The sequence below is a fragment of the Punica granatum genome, chromosome 6, assembly GCF_007655135.1.
Source record: "Punica granatum isolate Tunisia-2019 chromosome 6, ASM765513v2, whole genome shotgun sequence".
Taxonomy (NCBI): Eukaryota; Viridiplantae; Streptophyta; class Magnoliopsida; order Myrtales; family Lythraceae; genus Punica; species Punica granatum.
This window is the reverse complement of record NC_045132.1, coordinates 10136662-10150240: the sequence shown is the minus strand read 5'-3', so window position 1 is coordinate 10150240 and position 13579 is coordinate 10136662. Positions and strand designations below refer to the sequence as shown.

Sequence of the window (13579 nt, the reverse complement as noted above, 5' to 3'; positions counted from 1 at the left end):
CATCAATTAAGCATGCCTTTTCCGGTACCTCTACTTGGTACTGAGTTAATGAGAGCTGGTGCACTTATCTTGCCATTTTTCGTCGTGCTTAGATTTGCTATGCATCAAGTTGTAGTTTTACCGACAGTTTCCTCATAACAAACACTGATATCGTTGAGACTGCACTTCAATTTCTAGCATAAAACCAAGTTTGAATGCCCTCCTAGGATAATTATTTTGGTACTTATGCAGAGAATCGGATTGGGATACGTACAATAATATGAGTCGGTCCATTTTCTTGCTCATATTTCTTGCAACATTGGCTGGCTTCACTGCGTTGCCAGCAAATTCAGAGGACCCCTATAGATACTTTACCTGGGTAGTCACGTACGGCAAAATTTCTCCTCTTGGACAGCCTCAACAGGTTCGTCACACACATATATATGTGTGTATATATATATATATATATATATATATATGCGCCACAGTGGGATTAGTGTACAGAAATGAACAATTTGAACGAACGAGGAGCACCGATTTTCATTATTAATCATATATTTGTGCTCCAAAGGGCCATTTGTTAACTTTTCCGTCAACATTCATCTTTAATTTGCAGGGAATTCTTATCAATGGACAGTTTCCTGGACCGACACTAGATTGTGTCACTAATGACAACATAATTGTCAATGTTGTCAACAAAATTGACGAGTTCATTCTCATTACATGGTCAGTATATGTATTTCACTTTCCGCCCAGTTTTAAAAGAAACCTATGAGAAAATGTTAATACGATCCTATATCAATAATCTTATATTGATATGAGAAAGATCCAATAAGATTGTTATACTTATAATAACATTTATGGCTATTTGTTCACATTAGGAATGGAGTTCATCAACGGAAGAGCTCGTGGCAGGACGGAGTGCTAGGAACCAATTGCCCATCCCGCCAAACACAAACTGGACATACAAGATGCAAACCAAGGACCAAATCGGAACCTTCACTTACTTCCTCTCCACAACATTCCACCGGGCAGCCGGAGGCTTTGGAGCCTTCAACATCAACCAGAGATCCGTCATCTCCATCCCGTATCCAGCTCCTTCGGGTGAATTCAACCTCCTTGTAGGTGACTGGTACAAGGCCAATCACAAGGTTTGTAATATGTTATGTGGTCATAGGTTTTAATAAGTTCACCATAATGCAAAAGACAGCGGATAACTACGTTATTTTCTCAGGGTCTGCGCAAAAGATTGGACTCCGGCAAAGCACTTCCCTTTCCGAACGGACTTCTTATCAATGGAGCTCCACAAGGGATGAGGTTCACCGGTCAGAAAGGTAATAGTAAGCGTTACAAAATGCCGCCCTTCATATGCTTCTCAATTCAAATCCTAGTGGAATCTGAAAATAGAATCCAATGATCTGTGCTGCTAACATTTGCAGGTAAAACGTACAAGTTCAGGGTCTCAAATGTGGGCATTGACACTTCGATCAACTTCAGGATTCAAGGCCACACTGTTACCCTCATCGAAGTTGAAGGATCTCACACTCAGCAGGAGGTTTACGAGTCGCTTGACATCCATGTTGGCCAGTCAGTGACTGTATTGGTAACCCTGAATAGGGAAGTCAAGGACTACTTCATTGTTGCCTCTACCCGATTCACCAAACCTGTCCTCAACGCCACTACGGTTCTCTGCTATGAAGGGTCGACAGCACCGCCCTCCTTGCCCCTCCCCGTTGGCCCGACATGTCACGTTCACTGGTCCATGAAGCAAGCCAGAACTATCAGGTAACTTGTCAAATTCAATATAGGATAATATCAACTCATTAAATATTCCACGATTAAGATTCTAAAGGAATTCCATGTTTTGTATTTGGTTGCTCGAAGGTTGAATTTGACGGCAAATGCAGCACGACCCAACCCACAGGGCTCGTACCGCTACAAGCTCATACCAATTGTTAGGACCATCGTCTTGGCCAACACGGAGACTCAGATTAACAACAAGCTTCGCTATGCTGTCAATGGGATCTCCTATGTTGATCCTGAAACCCCATTGAAGCTGGCTGACTACTTCAATATTTCTGGAGTTTTCACCCTCAACTCGATCAAGGATTACCCTCCTCCTGGCTCGCCACTGCTTGGCACCTCTGTGATCGGGACCAACCTTCATGATTTTGTAGAGATTGTCTTCCAGAACAATGAGAAATACGTCCAATCCTGGCATTTGGATGGTTCAAGCTTCTATGTTGTCGGGTATGCCGTCCTTGTTTCCACTCATACCTGACTGAAGCTCCTATGTGTGCTCAAGTTCACCTTTTTAATTTTTTTTTGTGAAAATACAGATTTGGCTCTGGCCAATGGACCAAGGACATGAGAAGACGCTACAATATGGATGATGCCATCGTGCGGCACACTGTACAGGTAAATTCAAGAATCGATGTATCTTCTCAAGTTTGATAATCGAGAGTACGAAATTCCATTCAATACATTTGAGAAGGGCCGGAAACATGACAGAAACCATAATATTTATATATGTGTGTATATATCTATAAATGAATGAGAGACCAATTGAATTGATTACTATCTATCTTACATGTTGAAAAATATTACACAACAGGTATACCCTCGTTCTTGGAGCACAATATTGGTCTCACTTGACAAAAAGGGCATGTGGAACTTGAGATCCGCGATTTGGGTAAGGAGGTACTTGGGACAGCAACTGTACATTCGGGTATGGAACGATGAGACGAGCCTGTACACCGAGAATGACATCCCAACGAATGCCCTGCTATGTGGAAAAGCCAAGCTCTCCTAGTGAAGAACGAGAGAAAACAAGATTAGAATCATTTCATCATCTGTCTCTTCCTCTGTGATCATAGACTTATTCTTTTCTTCTTCTTTTTAGCTCAATTTTTAGTCTCGCTCTAGTGTGGTTGATCAGTTACGATGGGGTGACTGTTAGAAAAACATAAAAATGTGAACAAATATAGGCAAAAAGTGTGAATCGGGGAACAAGTTGATGCTGGAGTGAGCGGGTCGATTAATGATTTCTTTCTAGTTGATTCATGTATTGGTAATAAGACGTTTCTGTCATATCCACTTCTATCCTTTCTCCATGCGTCCACAATATTAGAATCCTGCAGAGCCGATTCTACAACAATCCTCATATATGTACTAATCTTTTTTTCCCCCTTATGAATACATATAATATAATACATATATATATATATATTTATTTATATAAGTGGAAAACCCAGGTGCGTTGCACGTGGTGCACATGTCCATAAGTTGTCCATATATATAATTCTTTAGAAGTATAATAATGTATTATACATAAATAAATTTAAATAAGCTTAATGAACATTTTTTCTAATTCAAAATATTTTAGCTTTTGTCCCAGTTGGAAGAATAAAGAAAGTGTTGCGTCGCAACTTAAGCTAACTCAACTCAACTTCACTTATCTTCAATTTAACAACACAATCATTATTTTTTTTAATTTTTTAATTTTTTAATCATTCAATTCAATTTTTAATATTTAATTTTCTTAACTATTCATTACTTTTTCACAATTCAACAACACAATCATTATTTAATCATTACTTTCTCTCATTCATTACTTTTTCATATTTTTTCTCATAATTCAACAATACAATCATTATAAACTAATTAAAACCAAAATTCAACTCAACTCAACTCTAAATCCAAACGCACTAGTAACTCTGGTGGCCAAAAAACATTTATTCTAAGGGGCAAAATATATTATTTCAGTAAAAACAAATCACCATTAAATTGTGACATAGCAAAACTCTCGTAAATAAACTGACACATATATAGCATACAATTTGTCTTTTCAATTGGTTTGTGGGTCGAATATAATGAAATAGAAATCATAATAGCCAACAAAGGAGTACATATAATATCACAACGATGACCAAACTTGAAACCTCTTGATGACTAGTGAAAACGTGTGCTACTATACTACTCCATTTTTTATATCATATTGTGCAGACAAGAATTTCGTCTTGTTAGGGGTCCCATGCGTGCGTGCCGATCGCACGACTTGGGAGTGTCCACCTTCCCAGGACACATGTGAGAAGGAGTCGCCACTACCTATTTACGACCCAGACGTCGAGAGCCGGTGAGTTGCTTAGGTCTAGGGGTAATGGATATACCTAGTTTGTGAAGGCATATGGTTTGCAAAATTGAGGGTTCCAAGTTCGGGGGTTTTGTTACGTGTGGACTTATATCTCGCACGGTCTATCGGTACTCTGGTTTGTTTAGAATTTGCCGCTTTTATTTTATTACCGCTTGATTAGGTTGCATTCGTCTTGCCCAATTTAACACTATAAATTTGAAGAAACAATCGATTCGGGCTAACAGGTTGGGAGAGGAGCGAATCCTTGTGTCAAGGGGTCAGTCCACCGTCCTCGTGTCTCAGCTGGCCGGACTAGAATGGTCGATTCACTATGTGGACCGGGCCCGTGACTCGTGTGGTCCTGCTTGTCCTAGGGACTCGTAAACAAATTTGACCGATTCTGACTCTCGGACCTCTCGCTTGCCGACCGGGATAATTACATAAAAAAATATACAAATAAATGTCCTTATACTGGTCTCTCAAATAAACATAAATTACAACAGATAAATCCCAATTGGTTTGCGTTCGGCCAATATTCCACTTATGCTCGCCGTATGGTTGGAAAGACCAAAACTGGAATTAATGCGATGCGGGCTCGTGAGAGCCGGGGGTCGGGTCCGACTTGACCAACGGGTCCCAAGAGGACTAAATAGTCCTTAAGATAGTCGTAAGACCGGTCGAGCTCCCAAGTGATTGTCTAACCTTGTTTCGCGCATCCTGACTCGAGTCATCCTCCTCTTGGATACTATTGGGGTTGAAACGACAACTTGGGGCTAGACCCCATACCGCACTTGGGTCGCGCGCACTCATTGTGTGTGGAGGCGTTGGACCTCGTGACTGATAATTGGGGCGTTGGACCTCATGTGAATCGTGTCTTATAAAGTTGGGCTCGTCCCACAAGAAAACATATGAAAATAGATAAAAACATATAAAAACAGGTAAAAACAGATAAAAACAAATAAAAACGGATGAAAATAGATAATTGGTGTGAATTATGTGCCATGTTTACGTGGTTATCAGATTATGATCCAAGGTTGCTTGGCAAACATGTTTCTATCCTAAACAGACAAAAACAAAAAAGGTGCATGTGATGAAAGTCGGCCATAGGCCGCATTGGAAGGGAATGTAGCATTCGACATTGCTGAAAGATAAGGCTTGACAGACATGATTTCTATCGTTAAGCTTAGAGTACCAATTTGTATCGGCAAAGATCGAGTCTCGATAAAAATCGATATCAAGTTTTCGCAATACGTCGATCGTAATTGCTTGATTATTTCTAAATTTCTCGTCTTTTCAATCGGATGTCCGAATAATAATTCAAGACCATTGCCGTATTCAAAAAAACTTGAGGATCGATATATGTTTAAAAAATATTTTTAAGTCCTGAATATCATCCTGAATTTTGAAACTTGGAATTAATGTACGTGAGGCCTGAAATTCTCGACTTTTCTAATTAGACACCCGCATAATGATTCAGGACAACCGTTATGTTCAGAAAAATTCGAGAGTCAATGTTATGCAGAAAAATTATTTTTCAGCCTTGAGTTTTGTTCCAGATTTTGAAAATCCAACTTGACTTATGTGAGGCATGAAGTTCTCGTCTTCTCAATCGGATATCCGATTGCATTTAGAAAAATTCGGGGATCAATAATATGCAGAGAAATACGTTCTAGTCCCGAATATCATTCTGGATTTTGAAATATAGAAATTAATGCGCGTAAAACCCGAAAGTGTTCGGTAGAGTTTTTTTTTTTCCTGAAAATGTAAAATTAGAGTTAAATTAAAGGAATGCTCTAATTTCAAAAGCAGTGAATGTATCGAGCAATACTCAGTCATGACTTCCTCGATAAATGAAAAATATGGTAAGGTCTTCCTCGATGATTCTCGAGCACCTGTGTAACTAAAACTGGGTGCAGACAGTAGTTATATAACCTAATGGGTTCATAGGGTCAAATGACCACTTATTACGGTTGACAAGTTATTCCTTCAAAGTATAATGTCATGTTTTATGTCCACATGTTGTACAAATTTTCCTCTTCTTCTTTTTCTTCCTATCAATATAAGATTTAATACCATGCATTTTACTCTATTCTCATTATCTATTTTACCTTTTTATAAAGAGTTATACATATATCCGGCAAATTCTTGGATCGTCTAAATACTCAATCGCTGTCCCCCGTACGAAATATTTTCGTACTCGAAGAATAGCATTTCATACAAGGAAAATAATGTTTCGTATTTTTTGAATTAGTGGTAATATTTTTTTCTTCTTTTATTCATATGGGAAGACCCAACGTTTTAATTTATTTTTATAATTTATAAAATGCAAGCATTTTTATTTTCTTAAAGTCTATCATGTCTTCTTTTACGTAATATTATTTTCAAACCTTATTTGTACCTAACTTTTTAAGAGCAAAACTATAAACTTCACATTGAAGACCCATTTAACACACTCAAAACATACTCCATGAAATAAAAAGAAAAATGATATCATATATGACAATATGATACCATCTTTTAGAAAAAAAATTAAATTATTTACTATTAATAGAGAGTTTATAATTTTTATAAATGAGTAGATTATTATTTTTTTCAGTTATATACTATATTGATTATTGCACAAACCATTATAATGAATCAAAAAATTTTAAAAAAATCAACCCGCGGCAACGCACGGGATCGCCCCTAGTATTCAACTAAATTCATAGAATGCAGATGGCCGCTCAAGGCACGCTACAAGGCTAATTTTACTAAATTATGGTAGCTTTAAAAATAGAAATTGGCCACGTTTGAAAGTAAGGATATCATATAAACTAAGGTTGTATATATAATATATGTGAACTAAATATCTTTAATGAATCCGCGTAATGTATTTATATCTATACTACTATAAGAGGTAAGACGCTTTATAGCGTAACTTTTAGTTTCCTAAATATAAGCTAATTTATATAAACCACTAAAATAAGACTAAATCATTGTTATCAGAACCGGACCGGACCACTTACTAACCAACTAAGCCACAAGCCGTTTTTGGCATAGGTTTTTAACAATTGTTTTTAACCATACAAATATTATGTATTTATTATCAACTTATTTTATCTATAGTAATAATTTAAACATCTATTATACAATTAATTAAACATGCGGTCCGACTTATCGAACCCCCCGATTGAACCCGTAAACCCATGAACCCATGCCCTACCCGGTTCGCCATCCAGTTCTGTTTTAATAACACTGAATTAAATAGATAAAATCATACAAAATAATTACCCATCATTATTCACTCTTTAATTTTTTTTTTCTATTCTCTCCCCTCATATCATCCTTCCATAACCTCGCTCCACTTCCCATTCATGTTTTTTTTTCTTTACCTTATACAAACATAAAAAGATAGAATCCTTTATTTTAGTTTTTAATCAATTACATGATTTAAAATATCCTGTGCATAGCACTGGTCAGTATATAATTTAAAATATTTATGATTAAGAAAATATAATGCACATTATATAAGACGGTTAGTCATAAAATTGTCATTAAAAATATGTAGAATCATTTTAATATATATACATATATATATATATATATATTCTAGATATAAATTATTATTATTATTAGAAAAACAAAAAAAGTATAGCACTAGTTGGACAACTCATGGCCAATGCCACTTGCTACAATTAACATTGACACGGAGGTCAAAGATTAAAAAAGAGTATAATACACTATCGCCATCTACTTATTCATTAGCAACCGTTTTTGTCCCTGACATATTTTTGCCACCAATTAGCCCCAAACGTTGGCATTCTATCTACCATTTATACATTTTCGTTAACCTTCGTGACAAAAAATTCATGGACGGTATTACATTTTCCGTCACTTTTCCGTTACGGAAGGGTATAAATGATAGACGGAATGCCAACGTTTGAGGCTAATTGGTGGCAAAAATATGTCAGGGGTAAAAATGGTTGCTAATGAATAAGTGGATTGCGACAGTGGTTGTTTACTCATTAAAAAAAGAAGAAGAGAAAACTAACATCATATATCCCAATCTTTGGAGGTTATTTTAGTTTTATTTTAATGTCGATTTTTTGAGGTATCCTAACATTAATGGTTTGATGTCAAATCTATTTCGCTGTTAACGTTCCGTTCTTTTTTATGGAAATGCTAACGTGATGCGTTAATTACTTAATGGCACTGACGTTGAAAGTTTGTGGATCCCAATGCAAAGGAAAAATAAAAATACATATCCCAACTTTTTATTATTTCTCAATTTTATCCCAATCTTTTTAATTTTTTAATTTTATCCCAATCTTTTCATAATTTTCAATTTTATTCTAACATGTTGGAATAATATTGAGAAAACAGTAACATATTAGGATAAAACGGAGAAACTATCAAAATATTTGGATAAAATTGAGAAAAAATCAAAATATTAGGATAAAATTGAGAAATAATAAAAAGTTGAGATGCATAGTGTAATTTTTTTTCTTATATTGAGATTCATACACGTTCAGCACCGCCAAACAACTAACTTGGTGAAACTTCCACAGTGGGATAAATTTGATATCAAACCATTAACGTTAGAATATTTCAAAAAAAATTAACGTTAAAATAAAATTAAGATAATTTGTAATAGTTGATATATATGATGGTGCAATTTTCCATAAAAAAAAAAAAGCGGAATTTGATCGGCCGTAATCATGCACGTCAGGTGAGCTGAGAGAGATAGAGAGGGTGGGGGAAGGGGCCCCACACCACTGAACCGGTCCCACCCTCAGTCTCTTCCTTGGGAGAAAGGAAGAAATTATGGGGTCAATAATAAGTCCATAGAAAATTTATTTTAATTTTATCTCAATATATTATATAATAAAAATATATATTTTTCAAGTAAAAAATTTAAATTTTGATTTTAATTTAACATACTACACCATAAAAATACACGTTCTTCAAATTAAATTTATAATCTAATCTCATTTATCCTTTTACACGATCAAAATTAAAATTATTTTAACTTTAAAATTAAATTACATTGCTGGAAAAAAATTTATTATTTATTATTAATTAATTAGTATTCTCTTCACCTCACACCGATTCACTTTCTCCCGCGCTGCCGTCGCGAAGACACGCAACTCCCGATCGTCGCCCTCCTCTCCTCCGACTCCGCCATTCGCAAGCAATGTCGTCGGGGTTTCAGGACGCCAGGAAAAGGAAGTGCAAGAAGACGCCGCCGTCTCGAAGAAAACTCCTCGTCGGCAGTCGAGTCGAGGTAATGCAGCGGCTCCAATGCTGTTCGAGAGAGAGAGAGAGAGAGAGAGAGAGAGAGAGAGATGCTTTAGACTGTAGTTTGACGCCTACACTGTGAGTTTTTTTGTGTTTTTCGGATGCTCGGAGCCGTCGTTGATTGATGGCTTGACCTTCTTGCTGCTTCGATTTCTAAAGACCATTTGGGCTTTAACGGGCTGAAGTTTTCGTCTCCTCGAAGTCGAGTTTGCTGTTTCCATGGCAGATACTTCTCTGTGATTGCAGCGGACATCTTAGCCGCCTTTTGTCTTTTTTCGGATGATTTATCCTTTATATGAGCCACTGTCTGCCTTGCCCTGCCCTGTTTGGCAATGGCGGGCGTGCATGCATGCATTCACACGGGTTGCCCGTTCCTGTTATGGAAATTTTTGGGGCTTTTAATTTGTCTTGTTGATATGATTTCTGTTTGTCCGGAAAGTATATGATGGGGCAAGTAAACTCTGCAGGTAAGGAGTTTGGAAGATGGGTTGCTAGGTTCGTGGTACTCGGGGTCTGTGATTGCATCCGGCACTCGAATGCGGCAAGTCAGGGATGATGGTTATGTAGATGAAGATGGTTCTGGTGAACTTGAAGAGCGTGTTCATGTCTCGAGGGCCGTTGATGGTCTCGACTCCGGTAACCCAAGCAACCGCAGCAGTTATCGGGGTCGCATAAGGCTGGTGCCGCCTTCTCTTGCGATCAATCCGGAGGAACTTCTTTATGGATTGTGTGTGGATGTTTATTATGAAGATGCATGGTGGGAGGGCGTGATTTTCGACTGCTGTGAAGATGCAAAAGAGAGAACTGTTTTCTTCCCAGATTTGGGTGATGAGCTTGGGACTGATATTTGTAACATTCGCATAACCATCAACTGGATCGAGGGTGACGATATTTGGGTCCGCCGTGGGCTCTGGTCCTTTCTTAAGGTGATACAGGAGTATGAGAGACAGTTTTTCCTCCCTGTTTCAGTGAAACAGATGTGGTACGACTTGCGACAGAAGGAAGGCTTTTGGAAGATTAAGGTGTGGATGTGTAGTGATGAAATACTATGGGAGAAGATGGTGTTCAAAACCTTCTTGGAAAACCTCACAATTGCTCTAAGTAGCGATATGCTACCTTTTGACTTGGTAAGGCAGCTGGCGAGAGAAGAGAGTGCTGAGCGGCCAACTTGTGTGCTACGGCCGAGCAAAAAAGTGCAAAAGACCTTGGGGTGCTTTCCGTACAATCCTAAAACAGTCCTCTCTTGGTTGATAGACAAGGATATATTGTTGCCAAGGGCAAAGGTACACTGCCGTGGTGATAGTGGTGGCAGTAATTTGGCTGAAGGGCGCATACACCGTGAAGGCGTCGGCTGCAATTGCTATAATACTTTGCTTACTTTAGATGGCTTCGTTTCCCATTTTGGAGGCACAAACCACTGTCCTGCTGCGAAAATACGTTTAGAAGATGGGAGGTCCCTTCTAGACTGTCAGGTTCAAGTTCTGCATGGGAAAAGGAAGATTGACATGACGGAAGATACTAGTGACGGGAAGATTCACAAGAATGATTGTGTGTGTTCAATTTGTCATTATGGAGGTGATCTAATATTATCTGATCAGTGCCCATCCTCATTCCATATCACTTGCCTTGGTAGGAAGGTAATTTTTTTTTTTTTTTTGCATTCTGTATCACTCTTGAAAAGTTAAATATATATATATGTGTGTGTGTATTTTATACCAACAAATTGAAGCATATTTTTAAATACTTCTAATTACCCTCTCTTATATATAAAATATATAATATAATACATAATCCGTGGTTGTAGGATGTTCCAGATGGTGACTGGTATTGTCCATCATGTTGTTGTGGAATTTGTGGCGAAGGCAAGCTCAAGAAAGACAATGGGCATTCTACAGATGTCAGCACCATAAATTGTTACCAATGCAAGCGAAAATGTAACATAAATTGGCCTTTCTATGCCAAAATTATCATACTCATTTGTTTATCTAAGTTGCATTATTTTTGCTTATGAACTTATATTTATGTTTTTCTTACTTTTGCCTGCTCAGATCATACTATGTGCCTGAGGAAAAGAAGAGGGACTGAGTTGGGACATCATACAAGAAGAAATTGGTACTGCAGCAAAAAGTGTGAACAGGTACCAGAAGCCTATGAGATCTTCTGATATCCCATTTCGTAGTATGGGTTTTGAGGGTTCTATTCCTCCCATCACAGACAAGTAAAGGGTTTATTGTATTCACATGGAAATTATCAGCTTTTGAATGGGGCGGTGGTTTTAACTGCACCTAGAAACCTGATGCATTTCTGGGATAAATCATCTCTTGAACAAGATTACTTACACCAGGACACGACGCTATATAGATCACTTATATCATGTCATTAGATTGTTAAATGGTGTTTTTGCCGAGAAAAGAAAATGGTTGCTCAAGAATATTGCACATCACCAGCAATATTTTGAACTTGATGCATGCTTATTATATTACTACTTCTTGTGTCCCTTCTGGATGGTAAACAACTACTGCAGGGTGATTAATTTGTGAAATGAGCATCTGGCAGGCCTAATTTTTTCTGGTTATTGTATATCCTTAATGGAAAACTTTGAGAATTAAGCCAGCATTCTTAAGTCCAAAGGTTCCTTTGCTAAAGGTACTAGTTGTGTATTAGAAAATTTTCACATTTCACGTCATTTAATGGCAGATTCATGTAGGTCTGTTGGAGCTTGAAGGGAAGCAGATTAGTTTGGGCACGGACAACTTGACATTCACATTGCTAAAGCCTGTCGATTACGAGAGACATGATGATTTGGATCTCTGGATGATTTCTGCTGCAGAAAACTACGTCAAGCTAAATATTGCTCTCGATGTGATGCATGAATGTTTTGAACCTGTTAAAGACCCTTAGTCAAGTAGGGACATCATAGAAGATGCTATTTTTAATAGAGGGTGAGTCATCTTAAGAAACTTATCCATTTGATGTTCTTTTTCTGCTTCCTTCCAGCCTTGGTAACTTTGATGTGTCTTTGTAAGAATTTACTATATTTTGCTTTCTTTCTTTAAAAGCAAATCAAAACTCTAATTGTAGAAGAAAATAATAAATATGTCTGTTTGGACTTCTACAGATCTGAGTTAAACCGGCTCAACTTCCGAGGGTTTTATACAGTTCTCTTGGAGAAAAATGATGAGCTGATCACAGTGGCTACCATAAGGTACAATCATAATGAACCTACCCTCTTCAAAATCTATATGTCTTATGTTCGCTACTTTCCTTTTACATTCTTGATGATCTTATCTCTTTCTGTCTATCTTTTCCTCTTTTGTCCAACCAAGGATCCATGGGGAGAAGGTGGCAGAAGTGCCTCTTGTTGCAACGAGGTTCCAGTTCCGTCGACTTGGAATGTGTCACATTCTGATGGATACGCTTGAGGAGGTTCAGTTTTACTCCCGTCTTGCTTCATTTAAAACGTAAACCTATACTCAATTATCTGATCTGTCGCTATCCCTTTTTCCATCTCTTTATAGAAGCTGAAGGATCTAGGATTGGAGCGAATTATTTTGCCTGCCGTTCCCAGTGCACTGAAGACTTGGACCGGCTCTTTAAGATTTATGAAGATTACCGAGTCGGAGAAATTACAGTTTGTCAATCACACATTCCTTAATTTCCAAGACACGATCTTGTGCCAGAAACATATATTAAACAGTCCATCAGGAGAATCAAGAGTATCGAGTGGTATCTTTCATGCATCTTATAATAAAATTTGACATAAACTTTAATTTCATTTGCATTCAGTTTCTGAACTAATTACTGAGCAGGGACCTTGCTGCCGAATCTTGCTGATCATCTCCATGAAAGTGCTGTTATCACATTGGATGGTTTAAGTGCTGTATCTGAAGAATTTGAAGGGAAGGTCTAGGAGGAGGGTGAGCTTGTCGAACAAGGCACGGTGTAGTGTGTCTCACCTTTCTCTGCTTATATAGAATGAATGAATGTCGTAAGTATGTATCAAAAGTTGTTAATTTTATAATGCATGTTATCTCTAGGAACAAATATCTTTTGGGTGCAAATCCCTGCAGGAATAATTTGTATTCTTTATCTGTGAACCTAGAACATGCAAAGTAATTATCCCCTTTCTTTTTGGTAAAAAATTGATACTGGTTCGTTCATTCAATGCCTGTATCTAGACAGGAACTTTTA

General features: G+C 37.5%; 2 pseudogenes; both read left to right on the top strand.

Moving 5' to 3' along the window:
• The first annotated feature begins 240 nt into the window (after window positions 1-240).
• LOC116211802 lies at window positions 241-3082 on the top strand (annotated as a pseudogene).
• Window positions 3083-9284: 6202 nt separating this feature from the next.
• On the top strand, window positions 9285-13298 carry LOC116212136 (annotated as a pseudogene).
• The last annotated feature ends 281 nt before the right edge of the window (window positions 13299-13579 follow it).